This window comes from Alosa pseudoharengus, unplaced genomic scaffold, assembly GCF_046254945.1.
Source record: "Alosa pseudoharengus isolate Yale_2024_CS ecotype anadromous, Long Island Sound unplaced genomic scaffold, YU_APseudo_1.1 YU_APseudo_1.1_scf_11, whole genome shotgun sequence".
Taxonomy (NCBI): Eukaryota; Metazoa; Chordata; class Actinopteri; order Clupeiformes; family Clupeidae; genus Alosa; species Alosa pseudoharengus.
The window spans coordinates 29754651-29767738 of record NW_027468576.1 but is presented as its reverse complement, the minus strand read 5'-3'; the positions used below and the strand labels follow the sequence as shown (position 1 = coordinate 29767738).

At 42.5% G+C, this 13088-nt stretch overlaps 9 non-coding genes across 9 annotated transcripts; 3 read left to right on the top strand and 6 right to left on the bottom strand.

The window, feature by feature from the left end:
* Positions 1-6626: 6626 nt before the first annotated feature.
* On the bottom strand, positions 6627-6698 carry trnad-guc (transfer RNA aspartic acid (anticodon GUC)). The gene has a single exon. It is a non-coding gene; the product is annotated as a tRNA-Asp (tRNA).
* A 90-nt stretch (positions 6699-6788) lies between these two features.
* Positions 6789-6860, bottom strand: trnad-guc (transfer RNA aspartic acid (anticodon GUC)). The gene has a single exon. It is a non-coding gene; the product is annotated as a tRNA-Asp (tRNA).
* Positions 6861-7381: 521 nt separating this feature from the next.
* Positions 7382-7453, bottom strand: trnad-guc (transfer RNA aspartic acid (anticodon GUC)). The gene has a single exon. It is a non-coding gene; the product is annotated as a tRNA-Asp (tRNA).
* Positions 7454-8106: 653 nt separating this feature from the next.
* trnad-guc (transfer RNA aspartic acid (anticodon GUC)) lies at positions 8107-8178 on the bottom strand. Its single transcript has one exon. It is a non-coding gene; the product is annotated as a tRNA-Asp (tRNA).
* An 871-nt stretch (positions 8179-9049) lies between these two features.
* trnad-guc (transfer RNA aspartic acid (anticodon GUC)) lies at positions 9050-9121 on the bottom strand. The gene has a single exon. It is a non-coding gene; the product is annotated as a tRNA-Asp (tRNA).
* A 1500-nt stretch (positions 9122-10621) lies between these two features.
* On the top strand, positions 10622-10694 carry trnav-cac (transfer RNA valine (anticodon CAC)). Its single transcript has one exon. It is a non-coding gene; the product is annotated as a tRNA-Val (tRNA).
* A 140-nt stretch (positions 10695-10834) lies between these two features.
* Positions 10835-10906, bottom strand: trnad-guc (transfer RNA aspartic acid (anticodon GUC)). The gene has a single exon. It is a non-coding gene; the product is annotated as a tRNA-Asp (tRNA).
* Positions 10907-11113: 207 nt separating this feature from the next.
* trnag-gcc (transfer RNA glycine (anticodon GCC)) lies at positions 11114-11184 on the top strand. Its single transcript has one exon. It is a non-coding gene; the product is annotated as a tRNA-Gly (tRNA).
* Positions 11185-11700: 516 nt separating this feature from the next.
* On the top strand, positions 11701-11771 carry trnag-gcc (transfer RNA glycine (anticodon GCC)). The gene has a single exon. It is a non-coding gene; the product is annotated as a tRNA-Gly (tRNA).
* Positions 11772-13088: the final 1317 nt, after the last annotated feature.

The window sequence follows — 13088 nt, the reverse complement described above, 5'->3', positions numbered from 1 at the left end:
TGTGACTTGAGGGTCCCTCTTGGAGTGCTGACACGTATCCTGAGGAGGTAGCGCTTGGTTGCGACAGACACTTTCATCCCTCCAACGCCGTAAACCACCAGTGTCACATCTTCACTTCTCAGGTTCAACTTGCTCGCAGCTCTGTGTGTTATGTAGTTCGTGTCTGATGCCAGGTCAATGAGGGTCCCAATTCTTTGTCCATCGTTGGCAGTGACATCAAGGAGCATTAGGATCACTGGGTACTCGTTTAAGCAGTTGTCCTCCAGAAGACCTCTTTCAGCTGCAGTGGAGTTGTATGCCCTGGATGCTACGTTGCAGAAGGTGTCTTGACACTGCTGCACCATCTCCGGTGTAAGTTTGGAGAGGAACTTTTCTTGGGTTTCTGTGTATCTTTTGCCCTCAGTTCTCACTGGAGTGGATTTGGGTGTTCTTTGAGGCTGGGATCTGGCAACTGGCCAGAGAAGATAGTGGTGTTGGTCTTTGCACACTGGAGGTAAATTACAAATTTTCCAGGAATTTCATATTTCTACATGGATGTATTCACGTTAAGCTTCAGGTTGTTCTCTGGGTCATCATTGTCCTTGATGAGGCCTAGGTCTGTTGTTTTATCAGCATACCTAACCAGCTTGTTGGAGGGGTGGCTGGAGTTGTATTCACTGGTCAACTGCAACTGCTAAAGCTTGGCATGGAGATGGTCTTGGCTGATTGTGTTGAAGGCTGAACTGATTGGGACAAGCAGAACCCTGATATACACTGCAGTTCCAAAGTTACGAAATTGCAGGAAAATGACCATTTCTTTATGATATGTTGACTATAGTGGATTTTCTTTTCCTCAATTATATGTTGTTTAGAAAGGTGCAACTCAAGAACTTGAATAACTCCACATCCTTGGTTACTGTATCATAGATGAGTACTGTAAGATAAGGGAGTGAGTATGTCCGGACTCCTTGACCATCTCTACCATTTTGTTCCTGTGAAGCTTCAGGTTGTTCTCTGTGTACCGTGATGTTGGCTGTGACACAGTAGACTCAAGCTGGGTCATCGTTGTCCTTGATGAGGCCTAGGTCTGTTGTGTTATCAGCATGCCTAACCAGCTTGTTGGAGGGGTGGCTGGAGGTGCATTCACTGGTGCACAGAGAGTTCAGATACCGTGAGGGTACACAACCTTATGGAGCTGGTGGTGAGGGGGGCAGCTGCACTTGCTGCTTCCTATTGGTCAGGAAGTCCGTAATGTACTTCCACATGGGATGGGGCAACTGCAACTGCTGAAGCTTGGCATGGAGAGGGTCTTGGATGATCGTGTTGAAGGCTGAACTGAAATGGACAAGCAGAAGCCTGATGCACACTGCAGTTCCAAAACTTGTTATGAGTTCTTTCTGTTCATAAAATTTGGTGTGCATATTTTGGGGCAGCCGTGGCCTACTGGTTAGCGCTTCGGACTTGTAACCGGAGGGTTGCTGGTTCAAACCCCGACCAGTAGGAAGCGGCTGAAGTGCCCTTGAGCAAGGCACCTAACCCCTCACTGCTCCCCAAGCGCCACTGTTGTAGCAGGCAGCTCACTGCGTCGGGATTAGTGTGTGCTTCACCTTACTGTGTGTTCACTGTGTGCTGAGTGTGTTTCACTAATTCACGGATTGGGATAAATGCAGGTATCAAAAGCGTATATATTATATACTTAAATCTTTTGACGTGGTGTCTTGATCATAGTGCATTTCTCTTCTATTTCATGTTGTTGCCAAAGGTGCAACTAAAGAATTTGAATAACTCCACCTCCTTGCTTACTGTATCATAAATGAGTATTGGGAGATAAGAGAGTGAGTGTGTCCGGACTCCTTGACCATCTCCATCATTTCGTTCCTGTTAATCTCCAGGTTGTTCTCTGTGCACCGTGATGTTGGCTGTGACACAGTAGACTCAAGCTGGGTCATCATTGTCCTTGATGAGGCCTAGGTCTGTTGTGTCATCAGCATGCCTAACCAGCTTGTTGGAGGGGTGGCTGGTGGTGCATTCACTGGTGCACAGAGTTAAGATACCGTGAGGGTACACAACCTTATGGAGCTGGTGGTGAGGGGGGCAGCTGCACTTGCTGCTTCCTATTGGTCAGGAAGTCCGTAATGTACTTCCACATGGGATGGGGCAACTGCAACTGCTGAAGCTCTGCATGGAGATGGTCTTGGATGATTGTGTTGAAGGCTGAACTGAAATGGACAAGCAGAAGCCTGATGCACGCTGCAGTTCCAAAACTTGTTATGAGTTCTTTCTGTTCATAAAATTTGGTGTGCATATTTTGGGGCAGCCGTGGCCTACTGGTTAGCGCTTCGGACTTGTAACCGGAGGGTTGCTGGTTCGAACCCAGACCAGTAGGAAGCGGCTAAATGTGCCCTTGAGCAAGGCACCTAACCCCTCACTGCTCCCTAAGCGCCACTGTTGTAGCAGGTAGCTCACTGCGTCGGGATTAGTGTGTGCTTCACCTCACTGTGTGTTCACTGTGTGCTGAGTGTGTTTCACTAATTCACAGATTGGGATAAATGCAGGTATCAAAAGCGTATTATATACTTAAATCTTTTGACGTGGTGTCTTGATCATAGTGCATTTCTCTTCTATTTCATGTTGTTGCCAAAGGTGCAACTAAAGAATTTGAATAACTCCACCTCCTTGCTTACTGTATCATAAATGAGTATTGGGAGATAAGAGAGTGAGTGTCTGGACTCCTTGACCATCTCCATCATTTCGTTCCTGTTAAGCTTCAGGTTGTTCTCTGTGTACCGTAATGTTGGCTGTGACACAGTAGACTCAAGCTGGGTCATCATTGTCCTTGATGAGGCCTAGGTCTGTTGTGTCATCAGCATGCCTAACCAGCTTGTTGGAGGGGTGGCTGGAGGTGCATTCACTGGTGTACAGAGAGTTCAGATACCGTGAGGGTACACAACCTTATGGAGCTGGTGGTGAGGGGGGCAGCTGCACTTGCTGCTTCCTATTGGTCAGGAAGTCCGTAATGTACTTCCACATGGGATGGGGCAACTGCAACTGCTGAAGCTCGGCATGGAGATGGTCTTGGATGATCGTGTTGAAGGCTGAACTGAAATGGACAAGCAGAAGCCTGATGCACACTGCAGTTCCAAAACTTGTTATGAGTTCTTTCTGTTCATAAAATTTGGTGTGCATATTTTGGGGCAGCCGTGGCCTACTGGTTAGCGCTTCGGACTTGTAACCGGAGGGTTGCTGGTTCAAACCCCGACCAGTAGGAAGCGGCTGAAGTGCCCTTGAGCAAGGCACCTAACCCCTCACTGCTCCCCAAGCGCCACTGTTGTAGCAGGCAGCTCACTGCGTCGGGATTAGTGTGTGCTTCACCTTACTGTGTGTTCACTGTGTGCTGAGTGTGTTTCACTAATTCACGGATTGGGATAAATGCAGGTATCAAAAGCGTATATATTATATACTTAAATCTTTTGACGTGGTGTCTTGATCATAGTGCATTTCTCTTCTATTTCATGTTGTTGCCAAAGGTGCAACTAAAGAATTTGAATAACTCCACCTCCTTGCTTACTGTATCATAAATGAGTATTGGGAGATAAGAGAGTGAGTGTGTCCGGACTCCTTGACCATCTCCATCATTTCGTTCCTGTTAATCTCCAGGTTGTTCTCTGTGCACCGTGATGTTGGCTGTGACACAGTAGACTCAAGCTGGGTCATCATTGTCCTTGATGAGGCCTAGGTCTGTTGTGTCATCAGCATGCCTAACCAGCTTGTTGGAGGGGTGGCTGGTGGTGCATTCACTGGTGCACAGAGTTAAGATACCGTGAGGGTACACAACCTTATGGAGCTGGTGGTGAGGGGGGCAGCTGCACTTGCTGCTTCCTATTGGTCAGGAAGTCCGTAATGTACTTCCACATGGGATGGGGCAACTGCAACTGCTGAAGCTCGGCATGGAGATGGTCTTGGATGATTGTGTTGAAGGCTGAACTGAAATGGACAAGCAGAAGCCTGATGCACGCTGCAGTTCCAAAACTTGTTATGAGTTCTTTCTGTTCATAAAATTTGGTGTGCATATTTTGGGGCAGCCGTGGCCTACTGGTTAGCGCTTCGGACTTGTAACCGGAGGGTTGCTGGTTCGAACCCAGACCAGTAGGAAGCGGCTAAATGTGCCCTTGAGCAAGGCACCTAACCCCTCACTGCTCCCTAAGCGCCACTGTTGTAGCAGGTAGCTCACTGCGTCGGGATTAGTGTGTGCTTCACCTCACTGTGTGTTCACTGTGTGCTGAGTGTGTTTCACTAATTCACAGATTGGGATAAATGCAGGTATCAAAAGCGTATTATATACTTAAATCTTTTGACGTGGTGTCTTGATCATAGTGCATTTCTCTTCTATTTCATGTTGTTGCCAAAGGTGCAACTAAAGAATTTGAATAACTCCACCTCCTTGCTTACTGTATCATAAATGAGTATTGGGAGATAAGAGAGTGAGTGTCTGGACTCCTTGACCATCTCCATCATTTCGTTCCTGTTAAGCTTCAGGTTGTTCTCTGTGTACCGTAATGTTGGCTGTGACACAGTAGACTCAAGCTGGGTCATCATTGTCCTTGATGAGGCCTAGGTCTGTTGTGTCATCAGCATGCCTAACCAGCTTGTTGGAGGGGTGGCTGGAGGTGCATTCACTGGTGCACAGAGAGTTCAGATACCGTGAGGGTACACAACCTTATGGAGCTGGTGGTGAGGGGGGCAGCTGCACTTGCTGCTTCCTATTGGTCAGGAAGTCCGTAATGTACTTCCACATGGGATGGGGCAACTGCAACTGCTGAAGCTCGGCATGGAGATGGTCTTGGATGATTGTGTTGAAGGCTGAACTGAAATGGACAAGCAGAAGCCTGATGCACACTGCAGTTCCAAAACTTGTTATGAGTTCTTTCTGTTCATAAAATTTGGTGTGCATATTTTGGGGCAGCCGTGGCCTACTGGTTAGCGCTTCGGACTTGTAACCGGAGGGTTGCTGGTTCGAACCCTGACCAGTAGCAAGGCACCTAACCCCTCACTGCTCCCCGATCGCCACTGTTGTAGCAGGCAGCTCACTGCGTCGGGATTAGTGTGTGCTTCACCTCACTGTGTGTTTCACTAATTCACGGATTGGGATAAATGCAGGGATGAAAAGCGTATATATTATATACTTAAATCTTTTGACGTGGTGTCTTGATCATAGTGCATTTCTCTTCCATTTCATGCCGTGGCCTACTGGTTAGCGCTTCGGACTTGTAACCGGAGGGTTGCTGGTTCGAACCCCGACCAGTAGGAAGCGGCTAAATGTGCCCTTGAGCAAGGCACCTAACCCCTCACTGCTTCCCAAGCGCCACTGTTGTAGCAGGCAGCTCACTGCGTCGGGATTAGTGTGTGCTTCACCTCACTGTGTGTTCACTGTGTGCTGAGTGTGTTTCACTAATTCACGGATTGGGATAAATGCAGGGATGAAAAGCGTATATATTATATACTTAAATCTTTTGACGTGGTGTCTTGATCATAGTGCATTTCTCTTCTATTTCATGTTGTTGCCAAAGGTGCAACTAAAGAATTTGAATAACTCCACCTCCTTGCTTACTGTATCATAAATGAGTATTGGGAGATAAGAGAGTGAGTGTGTCTGGACTCCTTGACCATCTCCACCATTTTGTTCCTGTTAAGCAGGTTGTTCTCTGTGTACAGTGATTTTGGCTGTGACACTGTAGACTCAAGCTGGGTCATCATTGTCCTTGATGAGGCCTAGGTCTGTTGTGTCATCAGCATGCCTAACCAGCTTGTTGGAGAGGTGGCTGGAGGTGCATTCACTGGTGCACAGAGAGTTCAGATACCGTGAGGGTACACAACCTTATGGAGCTGGTGATTAGTGAGTCAACTGCACATGTTGCCTCCTGTTGGTCAGGATGTCCGTAATTCACTTGTAATTGACCTGCAACTGCACTATGGCACATTTTCATGAATTTCATATTGTTATAGTCTTAGTATGGTAGTAAATGCTATTAACAAGTTTGGTTAATACTAGAATTACATATAATTTTCCAGAAATATCGCTTTTCAAGTGGTGCTTCAATGGTGTGGTCACTAAAAACATTGTGTTAAAAGTTAGTAATCTGAAGGATTTTTGGGGTAAGATTCATATCACTATCAATGAATATAATATTTTTGAATTGAAATTATTAGAAATTATTATTAGCAAGATTTGATAATCTGCAAAAGAAATATATATCGAGTGGATTTAAAAAAGAAATGGGAGCACTGAAATACTGAAGGTGGCGCCAGAGTCCAGTAATTGAACGTTTTGAGAAACATTTTGAGAAACTTCTCATGTGACATGTAGTGTTGGCATTTAGAGTTATTTACCACCTTTCCGTGGGGAGAGGATGACTGATGTGATCAGGTTGTGGGTGGAATATCAATTTTCCTTTTCTTATTACTCTTTGCTACAGTCTGCTATTGTTCTTTATGCGGCTGCATCAGGTTCTAAACTCTGTGTTGAGATGCAGACAGACTTGTATTTCCATTTGGAACATGATCTAGTCCTATTATATTTTCTGCAAATCTGCTAAACTTTAAACAGGTCAATGGAAGTACAGCCAGAAAAATTGACTCAAAAGAATTGACTCCCCGTCGGGGAATTGAACCCCGGTCTCCCGCGTGACAGGCGGGGATACTCACCACTATACTAACGAGGAGTATGTATATAGCTTTGCTCTCTGAGGTTATAACTCAGGCATAAACCTGGTTTGACAGTTCATGTATGTTTAAAGTTTCAAAAATTGTGCCTCCCCGTCGGGGAATCGAACCCCGGTCTCCCGCGTGACAGGCGGGGATACTCACCACTATACTAACGAGGAGTACATATTTTGCTGTAAAAAAAATGGAGTTTTAATTTCTCGACTGGCTGAATGTGCCAAGGAACTCTAGGTGTGTACTCTTTATGAAGTCACATGTTTTGCCAGTTGGATTTCATTCATGCTGATTACATCCATCTATCTCAATTCATAAACCTGGTCAGTCAGTTAAAGCAAGACACAACAGGTGAATAAGGGTAAAAATTGTAACTAGCAGATATTACTACCAAACTCAGTCAGTTGATAACTGACATTAATAGAGAAAAAAAGTTTTCCTTAATTTAATGTTTAAATATGAAAAATAGGCATGATCTAATTAAATATAAACTTTAAAAAACTAAATCTGGTTAAAACCAGGTTCAAAATTCTTTACAAAAATTGACTGACATTTCTTAGCTGGCTGAACAAAGAAACTAGCTTTTTTCCTCTTTCTTCTTACTAATTACTGCGATCTATCTTAAAGCCAGTCGGTCATTTAATGGATGGTTTAAATGAAAAATTATTTAAAGCTTCAAAAGGCTTCTCTCCCCGTCGGGGAATCGAACCCCGGTCTCCCGCGTGACAGGCGGGGATACTCACCACTATACTAACGAGGAGTGGTTATTATGAAAAAAAAACAGCATTTTTTTTTCTCAGCTTGTGGAAATGCCAAAGGGTGAAAGAACTGCAGTCTCTATCTCTCTGTGAAGTGTTTTGTGAGTTGGACTTAATTCATGCTGATTAGAGCCAGTCTTTGATTGTTTATTTTTTATACTGCATTTTCTACTCATCTTCACACACTTATGACTTAATTCAAAAGTGGAGAAGGTCACAGGGCTGCCATGGGTCATGGAATTTCTGGAATATCATGGAATTTTGGAAAATCTATATTCCAGACATGGAAAGTCAGGGAATATTCATTTTTTTTGGGGCAAAGTCATGGAATATCTTGGAATTTTGTTGTACACATAGACAGCCAAATTAGCTTTTTTCTTGGTAATATGTAAAATAAGTCAAAATAAGATTAAATAAAGTCAAATGAATTTATGAGAAAGCGTAAGGTAAGTGCCTTTAAATTAAAAACAATACCAACTATATTCTTTTCACTTAATATAAGATTAATAACACTTTGTTAGATATCAGTTTTGTAGTGTTCAAGCGTGCTTTCAAAATGGATGTCTCCCGTCGTTCTATTGTATTTATATAAATTATTCATAAGCTCGGAGGCCTTGTTGCTGGAGAGTGCTTCTGCAAGTTGTAAAAAAATGTACTCCCCGTCGGGGAATTGAACCCCGGTCTCCCGCGTGACAGGCGGGGATACTGACCACTATACTAACGAGGAGTATGTACACTCAAGGAAAAAACTGCAGGTTTTTTCTCAGCTTGTTGAAATGAAAAGGCATTTTTTCCCCTCTGTAAGGTTGCACGTTCTTCAAAGTAGACTTTCTTCATACTGCCTGTTAGATACTTTTGTGGTTGTTTGTCTTTATATGTGCAGTCTGGGTCGGCAGAGTAGGCAGTGCTTGAGTCGGTCACCGAGTTGTTTGCCTAAGCCACTTACCGGAAGTTGCAAAAGAACCGTGGTGGGAGTACCCTGAGTTCGAAATTTCAAGATTGCTGCGCCCATAACAGTAAATGAGAGCTGTAGATATACTCTGTTTGTTAACAGTTCTGTCTACAGACTTTTGTTGTCTGCCTTTGATTGGATACTGATCTTTGGTATGTTAAGACGCAGTGCAACTTGCCATAGATAGTTAGCCTCAGTTAACAACCGGATCTCCTTTTATGGGCAAAGATGGCAGCTTTTTCAAAATGGTGTCTTACAGGGTTCATGTCTGAGTGCATGAATGAGTATGTACACCCTCTAGAGAAAAGGGTTGGCTTCACTTTCTTTATGGGTAAGAAGACCCTTTGTGTGAATTATCTGGTTGGGTCTTTTGTCCTTCTGCTTGAATAAGGGCTCCTTCTAACAATGCAGGTGATAATTGAGTTTCGATGGCTGTCTGCCCGTGACTTAATTCCTGCTGATTTAGAGTCAGTCTGTGTTTGTTTGTTTTATACTGCCATTTTCTACTCATCTTAGTAGAATGTAGTGTTCAAGCATGTTTTCAAAACGGATGTCTCCCGTCGTTCTATTGTATTTATATAAATTATTCATAAGCTCGGTAGGCTTTGTTGCTGGAGAGTGCTTGTTCAAGTTGTAAAATAATTGACTCCCCGTCGGGGAATTGAACCCCGGTCTCCCGCGTGACAGGCGGGGATACTCACCACTATACTAACGAGGAGTAGTTACATGCTATGAAAAAAACATTTTTTTTTCTCAGCTTGTGGAAATGTCAAATATAAAAGAAAAGGGATTTTTCCCCCTCTGTAAGGTCACAGGTTCTTAAAAGTAGACTTTATTCATACTGCATGTTAGATAAGTTTGTGGTTGTTTGTCTTTATACGTGAAGTCTGGGTTGGGCAGGGTAGGCAGTGCTTGAGTCGGTCACCGAGTTGTTAAACGCAAGCCACTTACCGGAAGTTGTAAAAGGAACCATGGTGGCATGGGAGGCCACATCCTAGCCTACTCTTAATTAAACTAACGACCATGCACAACGTACCCAGCAATAAATGACTGAACAATTTCTCTTGTCTTGGGAAATACTTCGTTCAGGATTTAAGGAGTCGATACACACTGGTGATCATGGCAGCATAAAAGAGCTGCAAAGAGATTCGCTAAGGTCGCATGGCGGGTGCTCCTGTAGACGGGCCAATAGACAGTGCCATGCGGAAAATGAATGACACCAAACACACATTTTTTTGCAGCCTCACAATTGTATGACTCCTTACGAAAAACAACTGTAGGAGTCTTCTAGTATTTTGAGACAAAAATATTATAGTAATTTTATAGGAATATTATAGCATGTTGGGACGTAGGCTACTGTAAAAGTATTAGCAAGTATTAGAAGTATGAGTATGTATATAGAGAAAGGGGTTGGCTTCAATTTCTTTATGGGTAAGACGACCCTTTGTGTAAATTAGGTTGGGCCTTTTGTCCTTCTGCTTGAATAAGGGCTCCTTCTAACAATGCAAGTGATAATTAAGTTTCGATGGCTGTCTGCCCATGACTGTTTTGCCCCAGAACTCGTCCTGAGGCCCATTCAATAATTGATGGCTGTCGTTTGGCTTTCCTGTCTCCAGGTGGGAACCTGGCACCAGAGCAGGAACCTTTTTAGCATAAGAAAACACAATTATGCAGACAACTACACTTTGGGTGCATCCCAAGCTCTATTTGCATGCGGCTTTTCTTCTCGGTCCTCTAGCTAATTTCCAAAATAAAACCTATCTGGTTATAAGCTCATGTTGTTGAGGTGGTCTGCCATCCTGTGCCCCACACGCACTGACTGTTTGTAAACTTTTCCCAATTACTAATTAAAGACACCCTATGACCTAGAGAGATTGGAATTGAGACTAAATGGTTCTCATAGATTTTAATTCCTTTTACTTTGCTCTTGCCAATAACTCAATTATTAGTACTCTTGCCCATGATGTGAGAGGTAATGTAACAAATTACAATTTGTAAACAACAAATTGTAATTTGTTTTGTCTGTCTGAGTATGTGTCCATACTTCCTAGACATATCCTAGTAATGGAATATGCTACTTCATGCAGTTTGCACCATGTGATTAGGTCAGTTTGTTTGTGCAAAAGTGATCACAATAATCTCCCTGCTGAATGAAAACATTGGCTTAGTACAGGCCATGCAAGCCATTTTATATGGTTTATTTTCATGTTCATATATCGTTTCCGTAGTGTAGTGGTTATCACGTTCGCCTCACACGCGAAAGGTCCCCGGTTCGAAACCGGGCGGAAACATTATTTGTTATTTCATTCATTATTTTTTCATTGTTTTTTACTTTTTGAAAATATTATTTTCAGTCTTGAGATGTAGGGGATTGGGAGGTGAAGGATGACAGCTGTAGACTGCTGCACCTCACCCATTTAAAAAGAATTATCTCCCCGTCGGGGAATCGAACCCCGGTCTCCCGCGTGACAGGCGGGGATACTCACCACTATACTAACGAGGAGTGATTTTTTGAGGAGAATGTTTCATAATTTAATCTGTTGAATTGGGTTTTTTTGAGGCCCGAGGAGTATTTTTTCATAAGTGATTATTCATAATTGATTCAGTGAAAATGTAGTTTTGCATCGGTGTTCTGCATTATTACTTAAATGCTACTTCTTTTATTTAGCTTGAGATGTTTTTTGTAAACATGCATGAATTGTCTGCATAAGCATTGGTGGTTCAGTGGTAGAATTCTCGCCTGCCACGCGGGAGGCCCGGGTTCGATTCCCGGCCAATGCAACACTGTTTTCTTTATTCAGACACAGGATAACTAAATTATTGGTACTCTTGCCCATGATGTGAAAGGGAGGGTGTTGTAATTTGAAATTTCATGGCTTGAAAGTGGTCAGAGATAAGATCCTACTGTAAATGTGAAAATCTTTGAGTATGAATAAAAGTTCATGAAGGGGGTAAATTTATTCATCTAATTTGATTTCTTTACTCTGCATCTGTAAATGAACCCTGGCAAATCCAGTACTACCAACAATACTAAACTTGAAAACAGATTTATAAGGTTCAGATGTTCTAATGCAGACATAGGAGGACCTGGATAGGTAGCCTAAGGTTGTGATTATGTAATGACGTTCCCATGTATTCCTTTAAGAGCCATTGCATTGGTCCTTATTTATGCACGTAATTGGAGAGCTTATGAACTATAGCAATACCACTGGAAGTCATGAGTGAATAGTCCAAACAATGAAGAAGAGTCTTTAAAAGAATTAATTTTAAAATGGCAGATGGACAAGTGCTCCATATGCATTGGTGGTTCAGTGGTAGAATTCTCGCCTGCCACGCGGGAGGCCCGGGTTCGATTCCCGGCCAATGCAACATTGTTTTCTTTATCTTAAATGAACCTTGGCAAATCTAGTATGAACAACATTACTAACAGGATTTATAAGGTTCAAATTGTCTAATGCAGACCCTGGCCGGGCAAAGCTGTGATGCAATGATTTTGTTCTTATTTTGTTAGTACCTATTGGGCCGCAGCTACATTAAAATTTCTCTTGTATCGTTTCTGACTTTCAACATTTATTTTGGAAGTAGATAATGGAAACATGGGAAATTAGCCTCTGCAATATGTATTAGGCTTATTTTTATTAGATGTAATTTGATTTTATATTTCTCTGTTTGTTTGAAGTCTTAGTAAAAAGAATAGACTAAATAGAAATTAAATTGAGAACATTTTTAATACAATGCTATTGATAACTGAAACGCATCACATGTGGCCTAGTCTACAAAACTCCTAAAAGTAGCACGATGGTAATTTACAGCTAGTATATTAACCTACAACATGATGTAACCCAGGGTTCCCACGGGTCCTTGAAATCCTTGAAAATTTGTGAATCTGAAAAAAAAATTCTAGGCCCTTCAAAGTTTTTGAAAACAGACATAAATTAATGGAGGTCCTTGAAAGTCCTTGAATTTCATACAATTCCGTCCGCTTATTAACATGTTTCCATTATTTCGCCACCACTTCTGTCGATATTATATGCGTTTGCCTGATTTACGTTGGTTAGAACTACACGGCCAGCGTAATTTCTGCGTGTTTCCCGCATGTAGTGTTTGTTGCCCAAATATTTAGTTTAACATATGGTTTAGGAAAAGTTTATTTCAGCTCAGTTCTATGCAAAATACAAACATCAAAAATAGAATAGGCCTACCATTTGTCATATGACCAAAAATAAAAGAAAACTGCGACAAGGTATCCTTGGTCTGTTGAGGTAACATGATTTAACCATGCCCGCGCTTGAAATTTATCGACACATTAGGTCCTTGAATTTGAGGATATTGGGCCTGGAAAGTCCTTGAAAGGTCCTTGAATTTGATCTTAACCAAGGTGTGGGAACCCTAGTAACCGCTATGCCATTGATTGAAATGCGTTTGAATTCCCCTAATTTAATTTATTAGCAGAGACGGTTGATAAAGCGCCCTTAGCATTACTTTAATAACTCGCCACTATGGCTGTCACTTTTGTGAAAAAATCCTGTTCGATTTTTGAGACATAAGTGTTCATTGAATCGATTGTAAAATCGATTTTCCATGTCTAAAGACGTTTCCATTTTCAGCGCCAAATATAGGCCAATCCACGGACAACTAACAGGCATTAGGATGGACGTAAAGAGGGCGCTTGAAGACGCACAAGC